The sequence below is a fragment of the Metopolophium dirhodum genome, chromosome 5 (genome assembly GCF_019925205.1).
Source record: "Metopolophium dirhodum isolate CAU chromosome 5, ASM1992520v1, whole genome shotgun sequence".
In the NCBI taxonomy this organism is placed as follows: Eukaryota; Metazoa; Arthropoda; class Insecta; order Hemiptera; family Aphididae; genus Metopolophium; species Metopolophium dirhodum.
In genome coordinates, this window is record NC_083564.1 from 10,093,893 (window position 1) to 10,113,140 (window position 19,248).

Sequence of the window (19,248 nt, forward strand, 5' to 3'; positions counted from 1 at the left end):
TAGAAGATATCTTCAACGTTTTATTATCTGCAGTCTTCTTATTCCCCACTCCGTACATAATTTTTTAATGAAATATTTAAAATGTAATATTTATATTGTACAAAAGACGATTTTTCCAGTACAAATCGACTCCAACAGAGCACAAAAAGAATACCCCCAGATTTTTATATCAAACGTCTACGTGGAAGTACTGGGCCATGCAGCATATCAATTTGGTATAAATAGATACTTATAGTAGATGGTTTATAATTTTAAAAAAACTTAATTTGGAGAAGTCGCTCATCGGTAAGTGGTGAAACCAAAAATTCTAGGGTTTTAGATAATAAAAAAAATAACATGGGGTCAAGTTATGACTAATCAGCTAAATTAATTGTCAATGATTTTATAATCTATATAGAAATGTGACAAAAAAAGTTCCAGGATTATAACACAACTACATAAGGCATATACCTACCTTCAAACCACCTTAATATATATACATGTTGTATAGAGTTTATAATATATGAAAGACAATTGTTCAAAGTTAAACATTAATTTTCATAAGCATATGCATAAGCAACCGAACAGAAATTTATTTTTTACATTTAAAGTCATTACATACATTACGCTATTTATTTTATTTAACTGTGGAAGCGTTGTATTTAATTAACTAGTAAAATGTATATTTGTATTAAATTATTTTGAGACACCTCACCCGCTAGTAAATATTTAACCCATTGTTAATACATTCAGAAAATAAAGTATAATACAGTTCTTAAAAGATACATTATCGTGAAAATATATTACATACATATATTATTTGCCATATTATATTTAAATAAGACATATACGATATATACCTACGTTTATTACCTAATTTTTCTACTATAAAATAAGAATAATTAAATTTGAATAATTATGATGAAGTTTAGAAAAAAAATTAGAAACTGAATTCTACGTATTTTTATTATATTAAATGATTCACCGTATCGTATTAAATAGCTTAGCTCTGGCTACTACATAAAAATTTCGCCATGTTCGAAAATATACTATATTTGTGACTACTAGCATTTTTTTTTCCCGTTAGTCGAACCTCACATTCTCACCATAAGAATTGAATGATGGCCCAAATTATAAATTATGTAATGACAAGTTACGGTTCAATGTCGATTACGGTTTGTACGATTAAAATAATATACTAAGTTACTTAAAGTACCTATATCAATTATATATATTTACATCACTTGTGTGGGGAAAATTTTCGATATTCCTGTACCGAGAACTTACTTGACTTGTGCCGTAATAAATCAACAAATTACATGACACTGCTATAATTTAAAATCGTCTTTCACTTTCCTAGATCTAATAATTTAATGTTTAGAGATGATAGATGATGAACTCGTATAATATATTATCAGTACCATTGCAAGTCTTGTAAATATAAAAATTTAAGACTCCGCAAATTTAATTATATCCTGTATACATATATTTATGTTTCTGCATCTTCAAACCACCGCTCTGGTTTAACGGTGTATTAATACTACCTATAATAGGTATGCTCAAAAATAAATTATAAATAAACTTTTTTTATTTCGAAACCAGTATAATGATATGTGTGGGTACTTGTATCAATCATTAAGTATTATAAGTATTACATTGATGTTATAGGACAATATTTATACGATGATTAGTAATAAAACGTAATTGGTATTATAATATAGTCAAGGATAGTTTAAACTTAACAATGTTCTGAATTGAAAATATCTCTTAAAACCAATCGTTAATTTTTTAAACATTTGCCATTTACACTAATAAGACCATCCTTTGTGTCAAATTACACATACTTACGTCTTACAAAATAAGGGAACCACCTTATAATTTTGATCATCGGTCCATCAGTCAGACAGTCAATAACAAAATTGAAAACTTTTATGTTATACCTTGTTGGGAAGGATTTATATTAAATGCTAAATTGCTTAAAATTGCCTAAGCTATTTAAGCTTAAAATATGTTTTAAATCTTGAAAGTGTATCTTAAGGGGAAGCAGGAATATGATGGTAGGAAAACTGGCTAACGACGTTCATGTAAATAGACTGGAGTTGATTGGAACTTGGCAAGGGCCCTGCCGTGCGCTCAGATACTTACGTATTAAATAATAAATATTAAAAATTTTCTACATATCCATTAACAACATTGTACGTTTTTTTAGTTCAATGATCACTAGTCCTATCAAACTTCGAACAGGACGCTCTTTACCGCGTATTTAGAAGATAGTCCTGTTTTAAACCAACTATCTACATAATTCTGCCCCAAAGACCATGACGTGTGTAAAAAAAAAGCCTGTATGCAAAATAATATTTTTACAATTATTATCATTTATTGAAACTTAAGTTCTAAACAATAGTTCTCATTTACCTTTAAGTAGTTTGTTAGCATCGAGTTCCGATAAAGAATATAATGAGCAGCAGCGCCAAGTTGATGGCAAGATAATTTCAGGGCAAACCACCCCGGATATCAGCATGTGTTGTATGCTCAATTGGCTACTTTATCGGTGTACGTCATGTCCAGATAATATTGAAAAACATCAACTGTCCATATTCAGTGGCACAACTTCCACCCCACGATAGCCAAAGCTGCAGCACTTCTACGTCAGTCAAGCCAAACAATTTGGACAAGTCAGGCGGAGTCTGATCATCTCTAAGCATCATTCGTGAATCGTCATCCCATCGACGAGAGCACCAGTCCATAGCATCCATGATCGCGAATTTCTGCGTCCAGCTGACTGTGGTCCGGCACCAAAGCACTATTAGCCACAGAGGCCAGCATCTTACAATAAACGTCAAGCAACTCTTCCAAGTGATCGTCCCTGGTCTGGCGGTCTATGTTCAAGTACATTAAATTTATAAGATCCAGCGCCGGTGACCCGTACCAGATAGTGGCCATATCATACACCTGCAGCGCGTTCAACGGTCGGCCATCGGCTGTCATACCGGAACAATAAATTGTGACGGCCAAATTCACCGTGGTACAGGACAGACAGCGGTTCTTCCGGTTCCATCACACGCTTCAGCGTCTTTATTACGTCAGCCAACAGTTCTGTCCGGAACTTCTGCACCTGTTTTTCATATCCACTTTTACTCTTCACCGGTTTCACACATCGTCCAACCCATTGGAAAACAGTCCTTCGAGTCCTTTGCTATTAATGTATCATTCGCCTTCTGGAGACCACTGCATTTCCACTACCTTCGCCACCAGTTCTATGAATTTTACTCAATTCACATGTTTTGCTCTATAAGACAAGCCGTGAAACCTATGAAATTGTTTTTTTTACTAAACAGCTGAATATAAATCATAATATTATGAATATTTTAAATAATAAAATAATCATATTATAGGTACATAATGTTAATGGATAGTCGATGCCCTAGCTAGTATGAAAATTAAGTTAATTCTAAGTGCCATTCTAGTTTATAATGTACAAATAAATAAGTAATAACATTGATTACATGCTCTACATATAATATTTAATATATTTAATCAATGGTAATAACTAATAATAAAATAAATTCTAAATAATCTTAATATAATAGGTAACCTATTTATTTATTTCTCTTGCGTTTTTTCATCGTAGGTTTTCAAATATTTATAACAATATAATAAATAGGTAATAAAAGAATTATAAATGTCATACATTTTTATCTACATGATATCTCTAATCCAAGTAAGAAACTTACTTTCAGCTATTTACTAATTTTAATTCAATAACATTCTCTGTAATCTTCTATTACATTTTCAAATGTTGGTTATGATTTTATGAAAAGAAAAATGTTTATAAATTTCTAACTGTACATTAATTTGCACATTTTTTCGATTTTTGTGAATATTGTCAGAGTTCTAACTTCAGACAATCGTACAATCATAAAACATTTAGATTTATGATCAACTTCATTTTTTTAGTTACTATATTAACAACTCATGTGAAATATTGTATATTTGTATCATATTTCAAGTTTTTTGATCAAGCAAAAAATTATTTATCGGCAATAATTGAAACAAAAATTTAATTAACGAAAATGTCTCATAGTTTTAAATAGCATAGTTTTATTCGTAACTAATAACTATTAGTATTATAAGTTAACTAGTTATGTATACATATATATTATATTGATAAAGTAAAAATAAATATATTTAGATGGTCAAAATCCCGTATCTTTCGGTGGTACAGTCCTTTCTGCAGTCCACTGACCTTAAACAATGGGCAACCTAATGCATTTCCTTGACACCAGTCACCAGCTATAATAGCCATCATTATATCAACAAACTTCTCCAAACCTACGAGCACATAAAATGTATATTCGTACAATGAACTTAATTTTAAAGTTATAATTAATATTAATCTATTTCAAAACTAAGCCACTCGTGAACGAACTACTACGTTGAATAATGGAATTTGTATACAATTATTAATTATATTTTAATATTTAGGATAATATTATAATATTGTAAGTAATTTCGTTCACATTTGATACTCTATTAGCCACTATTTGCCAATCGGAATGCAACTACAGCTAATAATATACGTAATATGAAAATGTAATATTTATTTGGTGTAGATGTATTAATTGATTCTTTCTTAAAAAATATGAAAGGAGGTAGATAAAAATAAACTTCCTATTCGCTTGATTACACGCGTTATATTATAATTAAAGGTATGGAATAAAAAAAATACAATACAAGAAACGAGCGAGGGATTAAAATTAAATGTCAGTTCAAAGTAACGACGTTACAACAGTATAACTACGTCTCTTCACGTGCAGCAGTTGTCGCGTTGCTGCGGAAATCCTAAACTGAGTTAAATTGCAAGTGAAACCGTATAAACGTTGTACTTTATATATTGGTCAAGTGTGTTTAATATGTGCAACCATCACGTGGTTTCGGCGACTTGTGCGTTTCTCCGACGCATATACGCGAGATGGAAACTTACTGATGCGATCCAAAACATTCAATCCCATACACGAGCGTATAAATTACGCGGGTCACTGGCTTTGAGCTTTGAGTCTGTTCCACCAAGTAACGGACCTAGGTTAAATAATTATTACTGTCTTTGCGGTATTTCGTCTAGATTTTTGTAAAACGTTGATATACACTATAGGCAAGGTTTTTCCTACGGGGATTTTTTTAAATAAAACAGAGAAGTACGATTAGGTACAATGAAAATTCATCGCACGTCGTAAATGGTTTTCATTTTTCTGTGTAATTGCACACGGGAAATTTACGAGTGAAAACTTAAATGCACATAACACGCGTATATACATTATAGAAAACGGTATTTTTTAAGTCGTTTGAAATACGAGTTTTTTTCTACAAGATAGGTAATTTAGTATAAATCAACAAAATTCATTAGGTTTATGTCATAGAATTAATTAATAAAAAAACATTTATGGTGTAAAAGAATTCGTAAAAAAAACTACAGTAAAACATTAAGTATAATATAGGTACTACAGCATATTATAACGTATTGCATCATTACATTTTACAAGCATGTATTTTATAGTATGTGAAACTATTAAATAAAATAATAATACAACAATAATTGGTATAAAATATAAATAACCTCATCAAATAATTTATGTGCCTATTTGACATTTTATACTGTTCACCCGCTCACATTTCTCCCCCTCTGACTTAATTAATTACGTTCTACCAAATCTAAACTTTGGTAAAATTACATATTATAACTTTATAATATATTCACGCGTTATACCTAATACGTTAAACATAACTTATAACAAATTTATTATTTCAAGACTTATAAGCTTTTCGAAATAGTAAAATAAATTGTATTTAATTTTTACAATTTCACAAAATGTATGTTATTTATAATAGATAGTTTTTATTATTTTTATAAGAGTCTAGTCCAGGGGGTGTATATCGGTAAAACAGATAAAATATCTGTACTTTACGTAAATTCTTAGACTCGTAGGCGCAAATCCAATAAAATTTCTGGAGGGGCTAACATTTTCAACATCAATGTGGGGGGGGGGCTAATGGTATATTTGCGGGGCTAATTCCCCCTGTGATTTGCACCTGTGTTCTTAGTAAAATTTGTTATACATTAGATTTGCATTTACATTCTTAGATGTAATATTGGTCCTGTTTGAAGCAGATATTACTTATTAAAAGTACATTTATAATATAATTTGCATGCATGTGACGAATCCATAGGCGTAAATACGCATACAACAGTACCTATTAGGAAAAAAAGGCCCAGAAAAAAAATTATCATTAATTAGATAAATTGATAAATTTGATAAAAACTTTTATTTACATACTGTAATAAACAATACCTAAATAGTGTGTCAGAAAACCACTGTATCACCCTTGTTATATACTTATATCCATAGAAAACCATGTGGTTTTTTTATTTTGGTTTCTTATACTAATTGTATTAATATATTATTTTATAAGAATTAGGTAATACTTATTTAATTAAATATTACTTATTTTATTGCATGACTTTATATATTCATAGAATAGTTTTATTTTTGTTTTATGATTGTTTTATATTTTTATTTATATTTCATATTATTTTCAAAAGTTTTGAAAGTATTATATACAACAATTCCATATAATATATTATATGATTATCTAATTTAAAATAATGTTTAGTAAACTTACCTATTGTTATTAAATAATACAAAAATTATACAAAATAAATCTAGACTTACATACTAAATTAAAAAAAAAGTTTGTAAGTGGGTGACGATCTCCTGTACAGTATGTTACAAGTGGGTCATTGTAATAGATTTTTTGGTTAAGGAATTAATTACTTACGTGGAACCTTCTTTTAAATGTTGTTAAAATTTAAAAAATAATCAATAATATCGATAATTAGAGCATAATCATATAATATTTAGTGTTTGTTGGTAAGGGGCTTTTTTTTTCCTAGATTCATATCAGTGACCGTGGATTAGTAGCTATTGATAACGTGACCATATGAAAAAAAAAAGTAGTGGGAGAAACAATTTTGGCTTACCTTAAAATAAACAAGCCTGATAAAATGATTTAATCATTTTCATATTTTTTAGGTGAAGTTAGGAAATATTCGGGAATTGATACCCCTAAGCACCTCCCTATTAACGCCAAATATTTCCTTACTTCACCTAAAAAATATGAACATTTTTGAATCACTTATCTTAACATTAATTTTCTAAACTTTTTTAAAAAGTATAATGATATGCATACCTACTTGTATCCATCAGTAAGTATTATATTGATGTAACAGAAAAATATTTATACGATGATTAGTATTGTATAAAATTATACGTTATTGGTATTATAGTCAAGGATAGTTTACATTTAACAATGTTTTGAATTTAAAATTTCTCTTAAAACCTACTATTTATTACATGTGATTTAATATTTATTACTAATTTAATACGGATAATCATTATAATCTTGCAGACACGCGGTCCATAAAAAATAAATATGTGAACAATTTAAAATCTGTAGCAACAGCCGTTTCAAGTTTAATAGTACAATTAAATAAACTTATGTATTAACAAATTTCTTATAATTAATTAATTAATCAACGGCATTGTCCGTTTTTTGACCACTGTGATGATTAACTGTCCCGAAAAACTTAAAACGGGACACTTTATGCCGTGTTTTTAGAAGTCTGTAAAATCAAAAACCTGTAACTAAACAAAACAATATTTTATCATATTATATTGAGACTTAAGTTATAAACAACATAGTTTTCGTTTAGTTTTCAATAGTTTTTTTTCCGTCGAGATCCGGTGGACAATGTTGTTGCCGATAAGAATGTGATAATATTGTGTAAAGTGAAGTTACTGTGAATTAAAATAATATGTACGAACTTCAACTTTTAGATTTTTCCTTTTAGTTACACTGTAAAACCTACCTTTGTGCCAAATTCCACGTTTTTACCTATACTGGAAGTGTCTTATAATTTGGATGATTAGTCAGCGAGTCAGTGAGTCAGTAACAATATTGAAAATTTTTTAATCATCCCATTTTGAAACGGCACAGAATTAAGGGCTCATTTTCTTATAGGACTCTAAGCTACTCGAGATTGATTTATGTTTTAAATTTCAAAAATTTATCTTAAGAGAAAACAGAGATATATGGGTTAGAAAAACTGGGAAAATTGGTTCGTGTAAAGATACACTGGCATTGCTGGAACTTGACCTGCCGTTCCCTCAAATATATAAAAATGTCATGTCACAGTGTTTGTTATTGAACTCCTCCAAAACGGCTTGACTGAAACTAAATAATGTTCCAATTATTATTTATGTTTATTATAAATTACAATAACACACATATATATATATATATATAATAATAATAATTGTAATTATATACATTCGTATAATATATATTATTATGTATAATGTATAATCTATACTAATATATAAAGCTGTAGAGTTTGTGTGTTTGAACGCGCTAATCTCAGGAACTACTGGTTCGAATTGAAAAATTATTTTTTTGTTGGATAGTCCATTTATCGAGGAAGGCTATAGGCTATATAACATCACGCTACGACCAATTAATAGAAGTGCTCAAACCGGGGTTTTGAGATTTACGAAGGAAATATTTGTTTTTAAATAGTTGCTATTGGTTATAATAGAAATGGTATTTATTTATTATTGGTTGCTATTGGTTAATCGGGCAGATCAGGGACAAGCATGCATCAAATCGAATTTTCGCACAATGCCTACCAGAGTGGCTGAGTTGCACTTACTGCAGTGAGTTACACCAAAAAGGAGTTGAACAATCACAATTTTTTTGTCATTTTTTATGGGCCACGAAGTGCGCAGGATCAGCTATATTATATTATATAAATTAATGTTCGTGTGCAGATCTTTGAGAAGAAGATAGGCTAATTTAAAAATGGTTAAATTTGGTTTTTTTTATTCATCGGATTTTAGTACGTTTAGATTAGGTTAGGATTATGTATAAATTGAATATATTAATCCACTGTAGGTGGAATTAAGTAAAAACGACGAACTTGGTATAACATTGATACCAACACTTTGAAGAGTTAAATCATACACTTACGTACAAACAGCACTCAGTCCGCGATCTACCACAAGTAGATTGCCTACCTGATAATATACTGCTGCGAAACAGAATTTTTATTCCAGGCAACAGAAAAGTTAAGATCAATTTTGAAATAAATATTCACCGAATATTAAATAACGAAAGGAACAAAATTTGAGTCATATAGAGTTGGTATATTTAACGGGCAACGAAGTGCACAGGATCAGCTAGTATATAATATATTTTGTTATATAATAATAATGTATATATTAAAAATCTTTTTTATTCATTATTATACAATTATTATCAAGTCTGATAGAGAAAATCGTAATAAACATTTACCAGACTTGTCTACATTTGTTCTACGACAAAAATTGTCACTATGGCATCTTACTGGAATTTTTAATGACACAAACAAATAGAAAATATTCAAATTAAAAAAAATAATATGGGTTGCTATGGGTTTAGGATTTGAGATTAATATTATTATTTTGTTTAATTTGAATATTTTCTATTTGTTTGTATCCATAGCCACCATTAATAAACAAAAATGTCTATCGTAAATCTCAAAATTCCTGTTTGAGCACCTCTGGGGGTGATCAATTTCCTTTTTAAATTAGCCTAAAATATATTCTCAGACCTACCAAATATACACAGAAAATTTGATCAAAATCGGTCGAGTTGTTTCGGAGGAGTTCAATCACTAACACTGCGACAAGACAATTTTATATAATATTAAATAATTATTTTATAAAAATCTTTTCCCTATACATATCGTATAAATATATTAGTATTTATCAAGAATAGTTAATCGTTAGCACTTGGATATTTATATACACTTTAGGAAATTCAATATTTTTTTAAATATGTTTTTAACTGGAATAATTTAATTTATTTTTAATTTATAAAAATTGTATTAATCTTATGAATCTTATTCTAAATTTTCTATTTTCATTTATTATTTATTATTTTCCATCAGTATGATATTTTAACCTTAGATATATTTACTTGGATATTGTATGCAGGATGTTTTGTTCTTGGATATTTTTTCCAATACTCCAAATGATCTGCATAATTGTGATATACATATATATCTGCATATTTTTTTCTTTAATTATTAATAAGAACTTAATTATAAAACAACTATTTTTGTGTACCTTGACTTATTTATGATATATATATATATATATATATTATATATTTATATAGTGTATAGTATTTTTAAATTACATCGATCGTAATTCATCGTTTAAGTATTTAATTTCGTCAAAATTTGAACTTAAAATAGCAATAAAAAAACTGTGTTTGTGTATATTTTTAGATTTGTTAGTAACTGCATGGACTACTTATGAGATGTTTATTTTTACATTTAAAAAAAAAAATTTTATTTAATAAACTTGTAACTACAAAATATTTAGTACATTTTTGAGATTTTGATGAATTTTGTCAAACTATAAACTTCAAATTCTTATAGAAAAATCTTTAATTTATTTTTATAACAACATTTGCATGAGAAACCTTGTATTACATCTTCAAGTTTGTTGAGACATCTAGTGAAAATTTAAAGTATCTAGAGTTATAAGGTTTTTGGTTAAACCAAAAAAACTCAATCGATTTATTTAGTTGAAAACTGGTTTTGCGTAAAAAACGCCGTTTTTATTTTTTTTTTTTCACGATGCTTCAAAAAATAATTGTAAATTTTCTGATGTGGCCCATCAAAAATACCAACCAGATTTACTTTTATGTCATAAAAAATGCTGACGTTTGAAATTAATTATTATTTCTACTTGAAAAAATATTTACAGACATTAAAAACACACACTATAAAGATGTGATAATCGTTTCCCTCAGAATCTAAAATCGCTATTATAAACACAAAAATATATTAGATTTTAATTGATATGGTATTACTTTTTTGTATTAAACTTTAAAAAAATCTATAATCATACAAATTTACTTACGTTTATATTGATGTTTCATTTAATATATTTGCGTAAAAACATGACGTAATATAATAAAACAGTTTAGTGGCAGCTGTTTTCCGCTTATATAATTTGTATTATAAGTTCATAAATCACAAATGATGGTTTATTACACTTCAACTTCCTTTATCCTTGTATATAAGTGTATTTTATCTAGGTATGACTGTATAAGCTACATACTGTAAGTACGTATTTCAACATTTAACGTAAACATTTTCGTCTATCGACAATATTGCGTGTTATTTGAACATCATACCTAGTGGTTAGTAGGTAATAGGTACCTTCGACATTTCATTATCTGTGTCATACTTTAACATGCGTAAACCGGAATCCAATAATCTGATAAGAAAAAGAAATCGTTGATACTTGAAGGAAGTATTACGTAAGCAACATTTAACAATATTGATATTATAATATTGAGACGCTTATACAATATAATACTGTAATATTTTCCAACATAGCTATAACATTGAATACATGGTCCATCAATAAAATCAACGTTATTATAACGTTAAATTATCTTAATTTAATATAACATTCAGCACTATTTGATTTATTAATTACATACTAAACGTCTGATCTAGGAATGATGATTTTGTTTTGACCATTCCTTGCAAAGTAATATTTCGAAAATGTATTTAGATGCTATATATCGAATAAATCATGGTAACTACTATAATAATATACAAGATACTAGCTACAGCTTACAAGGTACACATAAATGCTGTAAGGTATGTGGAACAATTAATTGTTGTACGTTAATAAATTATTTATGATGACCTCCATATGGACTTTACTCCTAATAAAAATAGTGTACCTACCTACTTTTATTTATTACAAAACGTAAGAGAATTAATCTCAAAGATAGCAAAAACAAAAAAGTTTAATTAAATTTTAGTTAGAGCATAAATAACTAGTGTAATAACGTGCACAATTTTTCTAGTGTCGCGGATCCCATTATTTTTTGAATTCAAATAGTTATCGCTGTCGAGCCGTTCTGTTATTGTGTCTTACGTGTTAAGTTGTTCATTATATAAAGTTAATCCAAGAAAAGGATAACAGAGAAGAATAGATTTAAGGGATTTTATGGTCTTAAATGAAATAATGGGAACACATATACATTGTCATTAAGTTTAAATCTCAGTGATTAATCAAGTTCAAAGTACTGAAGCTTAATAATATTTATGAAAATAATAAATATCACAATAATATTATACAATATACCATCTATGTATTGAATTCATTTTTTTTTTTTTAATATTCTTAACCCAAACTGCAGGTCATATAAGCTTTTCTTATACTAATTTACATAGATATACAAAAGAAATTAAATTGAAAAAATAGGTTAAGAATAAACTGTGCTTAACAGCTTACAAAAAAAATTTAACTATTTGTATTAAATATGTTTTTATAATTTGGTCCTCCAGACAAATTAGATGGAGTATTCCAGTTAGCAATTGAGGAGGCTTATAATATTGAGTATAAAAAATTGTTAATGTAATTGATTTGTATTTAAACATCTTATAAAAATTATATAACTATTTATCATCAGTTAAAGTACCCACAAGGAATAAGAACATAATAATAATGAATCATAAATTAATCAAAACTTTTCAATATTTTTTCAAATGTAAACACTAATGCACTTAATTAGCTAAAATATATTTTGTTTGTGTTAAAATAGATTTCAGTAGGTTAATGTAATTGTTCATATATAACGTATTCATTATACTTTTTAGTTGCCGGTATATTGCTAATTTTATACCAATATTTAATGAACTTTAAAAGTTTAAAATACGTACCTACTATAAAATATTCAAAAAAGTTTGAATTAAAAATATTGTATAAAAATATATGAAATATAATTAATAATATTCATAAAATTAGATGTACGTTTATACAAACAAAACAAATTATGTGGGTACCTAAATAAATTACATATTTTTTTTTAGTAAACATTTTTTCTTAAAATAAAATGTTTTGAACAAGTGTCATACACTAATAAATTTTAAACGTGGTAGCTGATGAAAAATAAAATAGTTTTAATGTCAATTATTATATTATAAACAATTATATTTTAGCCTTTAGCGTAAAATGCCATTCATCCACAAATTGTGATTAATTTTTATGTTCCTAAATATGTTAAATGTAATTTACACTGCGCATTATAATGACACATTGTTGAACATACTATTTTAAATAAGGTAATTTGTGAAAAATGAATTTATTTTAAACAATTTCAATTACGTTTTTGTTTCTTTTACTAGTGGACAAAAAGCTCTTAGGTGGAAACAACATTTTAGATTTAATATTATTTCAAATTAATTTTACATATGAAACAACTTCGTCATAAATCTGTGTAAACGTTATTATAATATTATATTAAAACGGTTATATGTATCCATTTTTATTATTTTACATAATATCATTGTATAAATATTGTAACACTCGTGTCTTAAGCAGTTATATTTATGTGTTTTGATGACATACAATATTTTATATAATAATATTATTATAATTTTGTTTTAGGGTACATGGTTTAAATTAAACTGTCAGAAAAAAATAATTTACTATTAATTATAATATTCATATGGACAGGGATCAATGATAATAATACTAATTCGTATTATCTAAGTATAAAAATGTTCATGAATGAAAGTATTAGTTATTAGTATCAGTATTTGGCGTTCATTACGTTATTATTACGCGTTCATAGCGTTTATTAAAATATGTCGGTTATTAAATAACACGTATGCCGTATCTAACACGCATTATGTTTAATAATGAAGAAATACCTGAATCTGACACTAGACGGGCCATACACAGCCCTGTGGAAGTTTTAAATTGTTCAGAGTTCAGATTAAACAATTACGAATCTAGCGAATACCGCTAATTAATCTAAACGATTAACGCAAATCATCGAATAACCCACTAGTTCAGCATTTAGTGAATTAGGTAATAATATTTTCTTGGAAATCGTTTTTTTTCTATTTCTATTTTCTATTTTAATGAATTTACCATCAATGTAATGTAATATAGTGATCTATCACTAAATCTATAAGACACGAAACTTATTATAGAAAAAACAATTAATCGCCAATGGTCGGCAAACGACGAAAGTACAATCTATATATGTATTCTATCTTGTGCAAAAAACCATGGAAAATATAACTAACTGTGCGAAATTGAATATGTACATACTGGTTATATTATCGTGTTGACCTCACCGTTAAAATAGATGCAATTTTTATGCATGGATGTAAGCAAGGTGATATGATACTGGTATTGTATACTATGAACAAAAGATCTAAAATTAATAGTTTTTTTAATAATATCTGTTTTGAATAATATACATTTTTAAAATAATCTACGAAAAGTTAAAAAAAAAAAAACAATTGTTATACCTTTGTACGAACAATAATTATTATAACTGATAATACACAATATACTGACTATACAAGAGATTCACTAAATAAATAGAAGGTTGGTTTTAAACTACCAGTCCAAGATTGTTATGAAAAAGACCTTGGGATTTTATTACAACATTTGAAAGTTTTAAAGTTGCAAAGGTAATGTTAATCTTTAAACTGATACCTTACAGTTGTTAACTGTTGTCTTAAAAAAAAATTTGAGTACAATAACGGAATACATCCTACTTGATAATAATATCGAGTACGGGCAATTAGTTATAATTTTATGCACAAACTTTGTTTAGCCCACAGGCTTTAAAACGTGTTCAAACGTGAGATGTCGGTATACAGCAAAATAAGTATTTAAAAAACAGTATACAACAAAACAAACGAAAACTCCAATAACTATACCATTCTACTTTCAAACAGTTTTAGGTTTTATTATCTTTACAATGAAAATAATTGAGTTTCATATTTATTTTTATAAAAGATTTGTTTTAATGGCCTTGAATTATATTTTATACTATTATTATTATTTGTTACAATATTATTTTTATTTTTACAAGTAATAAACAGTCTGTATCACAATGAGAATATGTGATAAAAGTTACAATTACCTGGTCATGAGAATTTTGTTGACACCAATTTATGACACTTTCTGTTTGTTTGTTGGTTAATTTAATTTAATAGATCACGAAACTACTTACGCTTTGGGCGTCATGGAGGATTGCCAGGTATTTTGGGAGTGGCCATGTTTTTTATTAGTTGATTTGGATAATTATTTAAACGGTTATGAAATCTTTAATAAAAGATTTTTGCTTCATCAGTTATTGATTTACTGAGTTTTAAGTCGGTATGAAGTGTATGATTTGATACGTAGGGTAAAGCGTTCGTTAGTTTTCTAAGGACAATATTTTGAAAAAATTGAATTTTAATGATTTTTGTATTTTTTGCATTGCCCGAAAGCTGAAGTCCGTTTCAATATTGGTTTGATAATAAGCAGTTTAGTTCTAATGGAGGTATATTTATTATTGCATAATAAGGATTTAAGCATGCCAAGACGATAATTCAATGCTAATCTTTTAGTTCTAATGTGCTGAGCCCACGTTAGTTTTTGGTCCAGAGTAAGGCCGAGGTATTTAATTTTTGGAGAAGAAAAACTGTAGGACAAGGAGTATGTCAGAGAGTGAAGGTTGTGTGAACGGATTTACTTTGATTGACTTTAAACCGCCACTCGGTAAACCATTTTTTCCATAGCGTTAAAGTGAGTTAGGAGATTTTTTGATGCTATAAGTATGTTACAGTATAATATAATTAATATTGTCCATTTCCTTTAATTCAATTTTTAAAAAAACAATTTGGTATTCTTAATTTCTTACTCATTAAAATATATATAATATTTTCTTGTTTGAAATAACTTTCTTTACACCTAATCATAATGTTGTAAAAAATATTAAAATACACGATTATATAAGTACAAACATTTTGAAAATTATCAAGTTTCTAAAAAAGTAAATACAAATAATGTGGAAGTAAACTTAAATTACTATAAATGACTACCTACTTGAGTAAAAATATAACTGAGTAAAATTGTTCGTTCTTAATTGAATGTTATTAAAATACAACTAAATGTTATTCTCAATCCATGCTCCATAGTATTACATTGTTGTTGAAAATAAACTGTTCATAACACATACTGGACCACATTATCAATTATAATTAAAAGATTATTTAGATGAGAACACGAAATAAACAAAAATATTTTGTATGTTACCTACTCACACTTATTATATTCGTATTATAATACAGTGGATTCATTATTTGCAGTCTTTAAACTTTACAAAAGTTAGAACTAGAACCATGTTTCATTAATATTATATTATGAAAGTTTTTTTTTCTAAAATATTTTATCCGACAAGAGAACAGTAAAATAAATGTATTTTGCGTGGCTAAGTTTCTTGAATATTTTCGTATTACGTACTGGTGTTCTTCACACAAGTCACTCATGTTTACTTGTCGCATTTTATACTGTGTACATTTTATATATTCTCAAACGTTTTTACCCAGCCAAAATTCGCTCATGTTTGTATACGCTTAATCGGATTAACAAGTTCTCATCCGGGTACCTTTGCACGGAGACACCTGTGCACCGGATTTTTAATGCGCTTGTTACCCAGAAATCATAAGAGCAAACATAGGACACTCCCTAACAAGATCAATAACTTTTCTTCCCGAATTCTATGATAATTAACAGACTTTCCGCTGTTTGAAGATTAAACAGTCACTTGACCTAAAACCATGATAAAGAACACCATTTAACACGCACCACATCAAAAAAAAAAAAAAACATAGTAAAATCATTCTTGTCGGAAATCATTTTTGTACACAGAAAACTTAATACACAAAATAATTAAAATATTATTGTTATACTATATAGATATAAATGACTAAAATAAATTCTGTGATTATCTAAATGTAATTTAATTTCGTGTATAAATAATTATACTCGTGTCACGGGTAAAACTAAAACTTGTCGCATTTATCATATATTTACTAAAAATATTAATAATGAGGATTTACAAACGTATATATACTTCAAAATCACTGATCATTAAGACGCTATATTATCTTTCAATATACAATAAAATTATAATCTTAATAACTCAACACAATCTAGAAATATAATCCTACAAATTAACGTTTCCTAATCATATTCTAAAATCAGAAAATTGGATGAGTCTTTTAGACGCAGCAAGTCCAGATTCCTAGTTTAAATATTGCACAAAAAACGATATTTTAAACACAAAATGCTGTATTTTAATTTATATGGTTTTTGTTTTTAAATTTAATTTAAAAAAAAAATCTATAATCATCAAATTTACTTACATTTAAATTGATCAATTTATTATGGTTGTGTAAGAAAACAAAAAATAAGCGATACAATAATACAGTTCTGTGATTGCTGTACTCCGACAGGTATATATATAATATATATATTTTTCTTAATTAACTTCCCTTCTTTTAGTTGTATTTTATCTTGATTTGTATATAAATCCACGATAATACATCAAATGTTGAAGTATGCACTTACTATATGTAGCTTCGGAGGGCTACCAAACCACATGTGACTGTCTACGACGTTTTTTTATCTGCAACCTCGATGTTTAATTAACGATCCTAATCACACATCATTTTTTTACTGTAACTGATTGAATGAATAACAGGGCTTATCACTATATTATAACACACAATTGTCAGTAGGTAATTGTTTACTTTATTATCTCGACTAAATATCATTTTATAATGATACGAATTGTCGTATATACTCAACAGTTTTGTCCCTTTTTATACTGTCTTGAGCGATTTTTTTCCTAAAGTATTCCTGAAAAATACGGTTCCACCATATAAATCAGGGAAAAAAATTAAACAGGAAAAAAAATTTAGAATTGTTATTTGTATGAAATCTTATTTCAATAAAATTATATAATATAGAAATAGTATCCACATCATGTATGACGGTTAAGAACGAAGAAATTAAAAATATTACATACATGTTATATTCAAATATAGGTACGTAAATTAATACACATAATATAAAATGTATATTTTAAAACGTTCATAATAGTTAATTAAGAACATTCTTATATCTCAAACTCATAGTAACTTTCATGTATTTCGATCTGCGAATAATAATGATATGTAACTAAGTTGAACTTAATATAGTACCTAACTAAGACCTAGGTTATCAAATTCCATTTATCATGAAAATCGATCAAACACAAAATTAAATAAACTATTGTTTTCAGAATATTTTCAACATGTTATAATAGTTTTTTTTTAAACAATTTTTAAAAACATTTATACGATCACGTTCATTTTTCTAGTCTAAGATTTTATAATATTTGAGTAATGTATAGTATTAATACTGTACCTAGGTATATCATATATATAGTAAAATATGAATCATTATCTTATAAATATTAGTAGAACGCTAAAGTTTTTAAATTACATTTTAATAGTTTAGTAAAAAAATGCACATTGAGGCATTTAAAAGTCCCCATCTTGGGTAAAGTCGATAAAAAAAAACAAAATCAATAATATTGTCTAGAACAACAGGCCTAATGTGATTGAGCGCAAAGCGTCTAATGTCGTCAATCATTCTCTCTCCTGACTCACGGCATGTTTGCAGACATAAAAAGGAGCCATAAGCACGCGTAACAGAGCTCCAATGATTCGTAGCTGATCGTCCGAGTCGATAATAGTGCTCGTGTGGTTCGCAACTCCATCACAGCCGCATCGGCGCTTCGAATTTCTTTGGCGAAATGTTCGTGTAAATTGTGCGCAAATGAGCTGTGAAAGTGATGAATGCACGCAAAATATAAATTGTGACCTGCAGATACCGGGGCCGATGCGCTTCGCGGTGCCACGAATCGTTATAATGTTGCAGTCGCATCGCCGTCGTTGTATACGCGTATCGTACGATAGATAATAATGATATAACGCGCGAGCACAGAAATACATATTATATATTACTATATTAGGTATATTGTACAATATAATAGTGTAGGTACCTATACCGACGCGGCAACAGTGTTTTACCGCGAGCTGTCAGCCGTCTACCCTCCCGCCGCCGCGATATATTTATATATTATACCAGCTACCCCTCGAACGAGGTCTGCGCGACATTTATGCACTTTGCGCGGAACACCGGGATCCATTACGTTAATTACGTCCCAGATCCGGTTAGCGGAGGAGCGTCTGTCAAAATGCCGTGTGTTATATTGCTGCGGCGATACATAATATAATATAATATG

The 19,248-nt window shown here is 28.0% G+C and overlaps 1 pseudogene; it reads right to left on the reverse strand.

The window, feature by feature from the left end:
* Positions 1-2,511: 2,511 nt before the first annotated feature.
* LOC132944812 (uncharacterized) lies at positions 2,512-4,285 on the reverse strand (annotated as a pseudogene).
* Between the last annotated feature and the right edge of the window lie 14,963 nt (positions 4,286-19,248).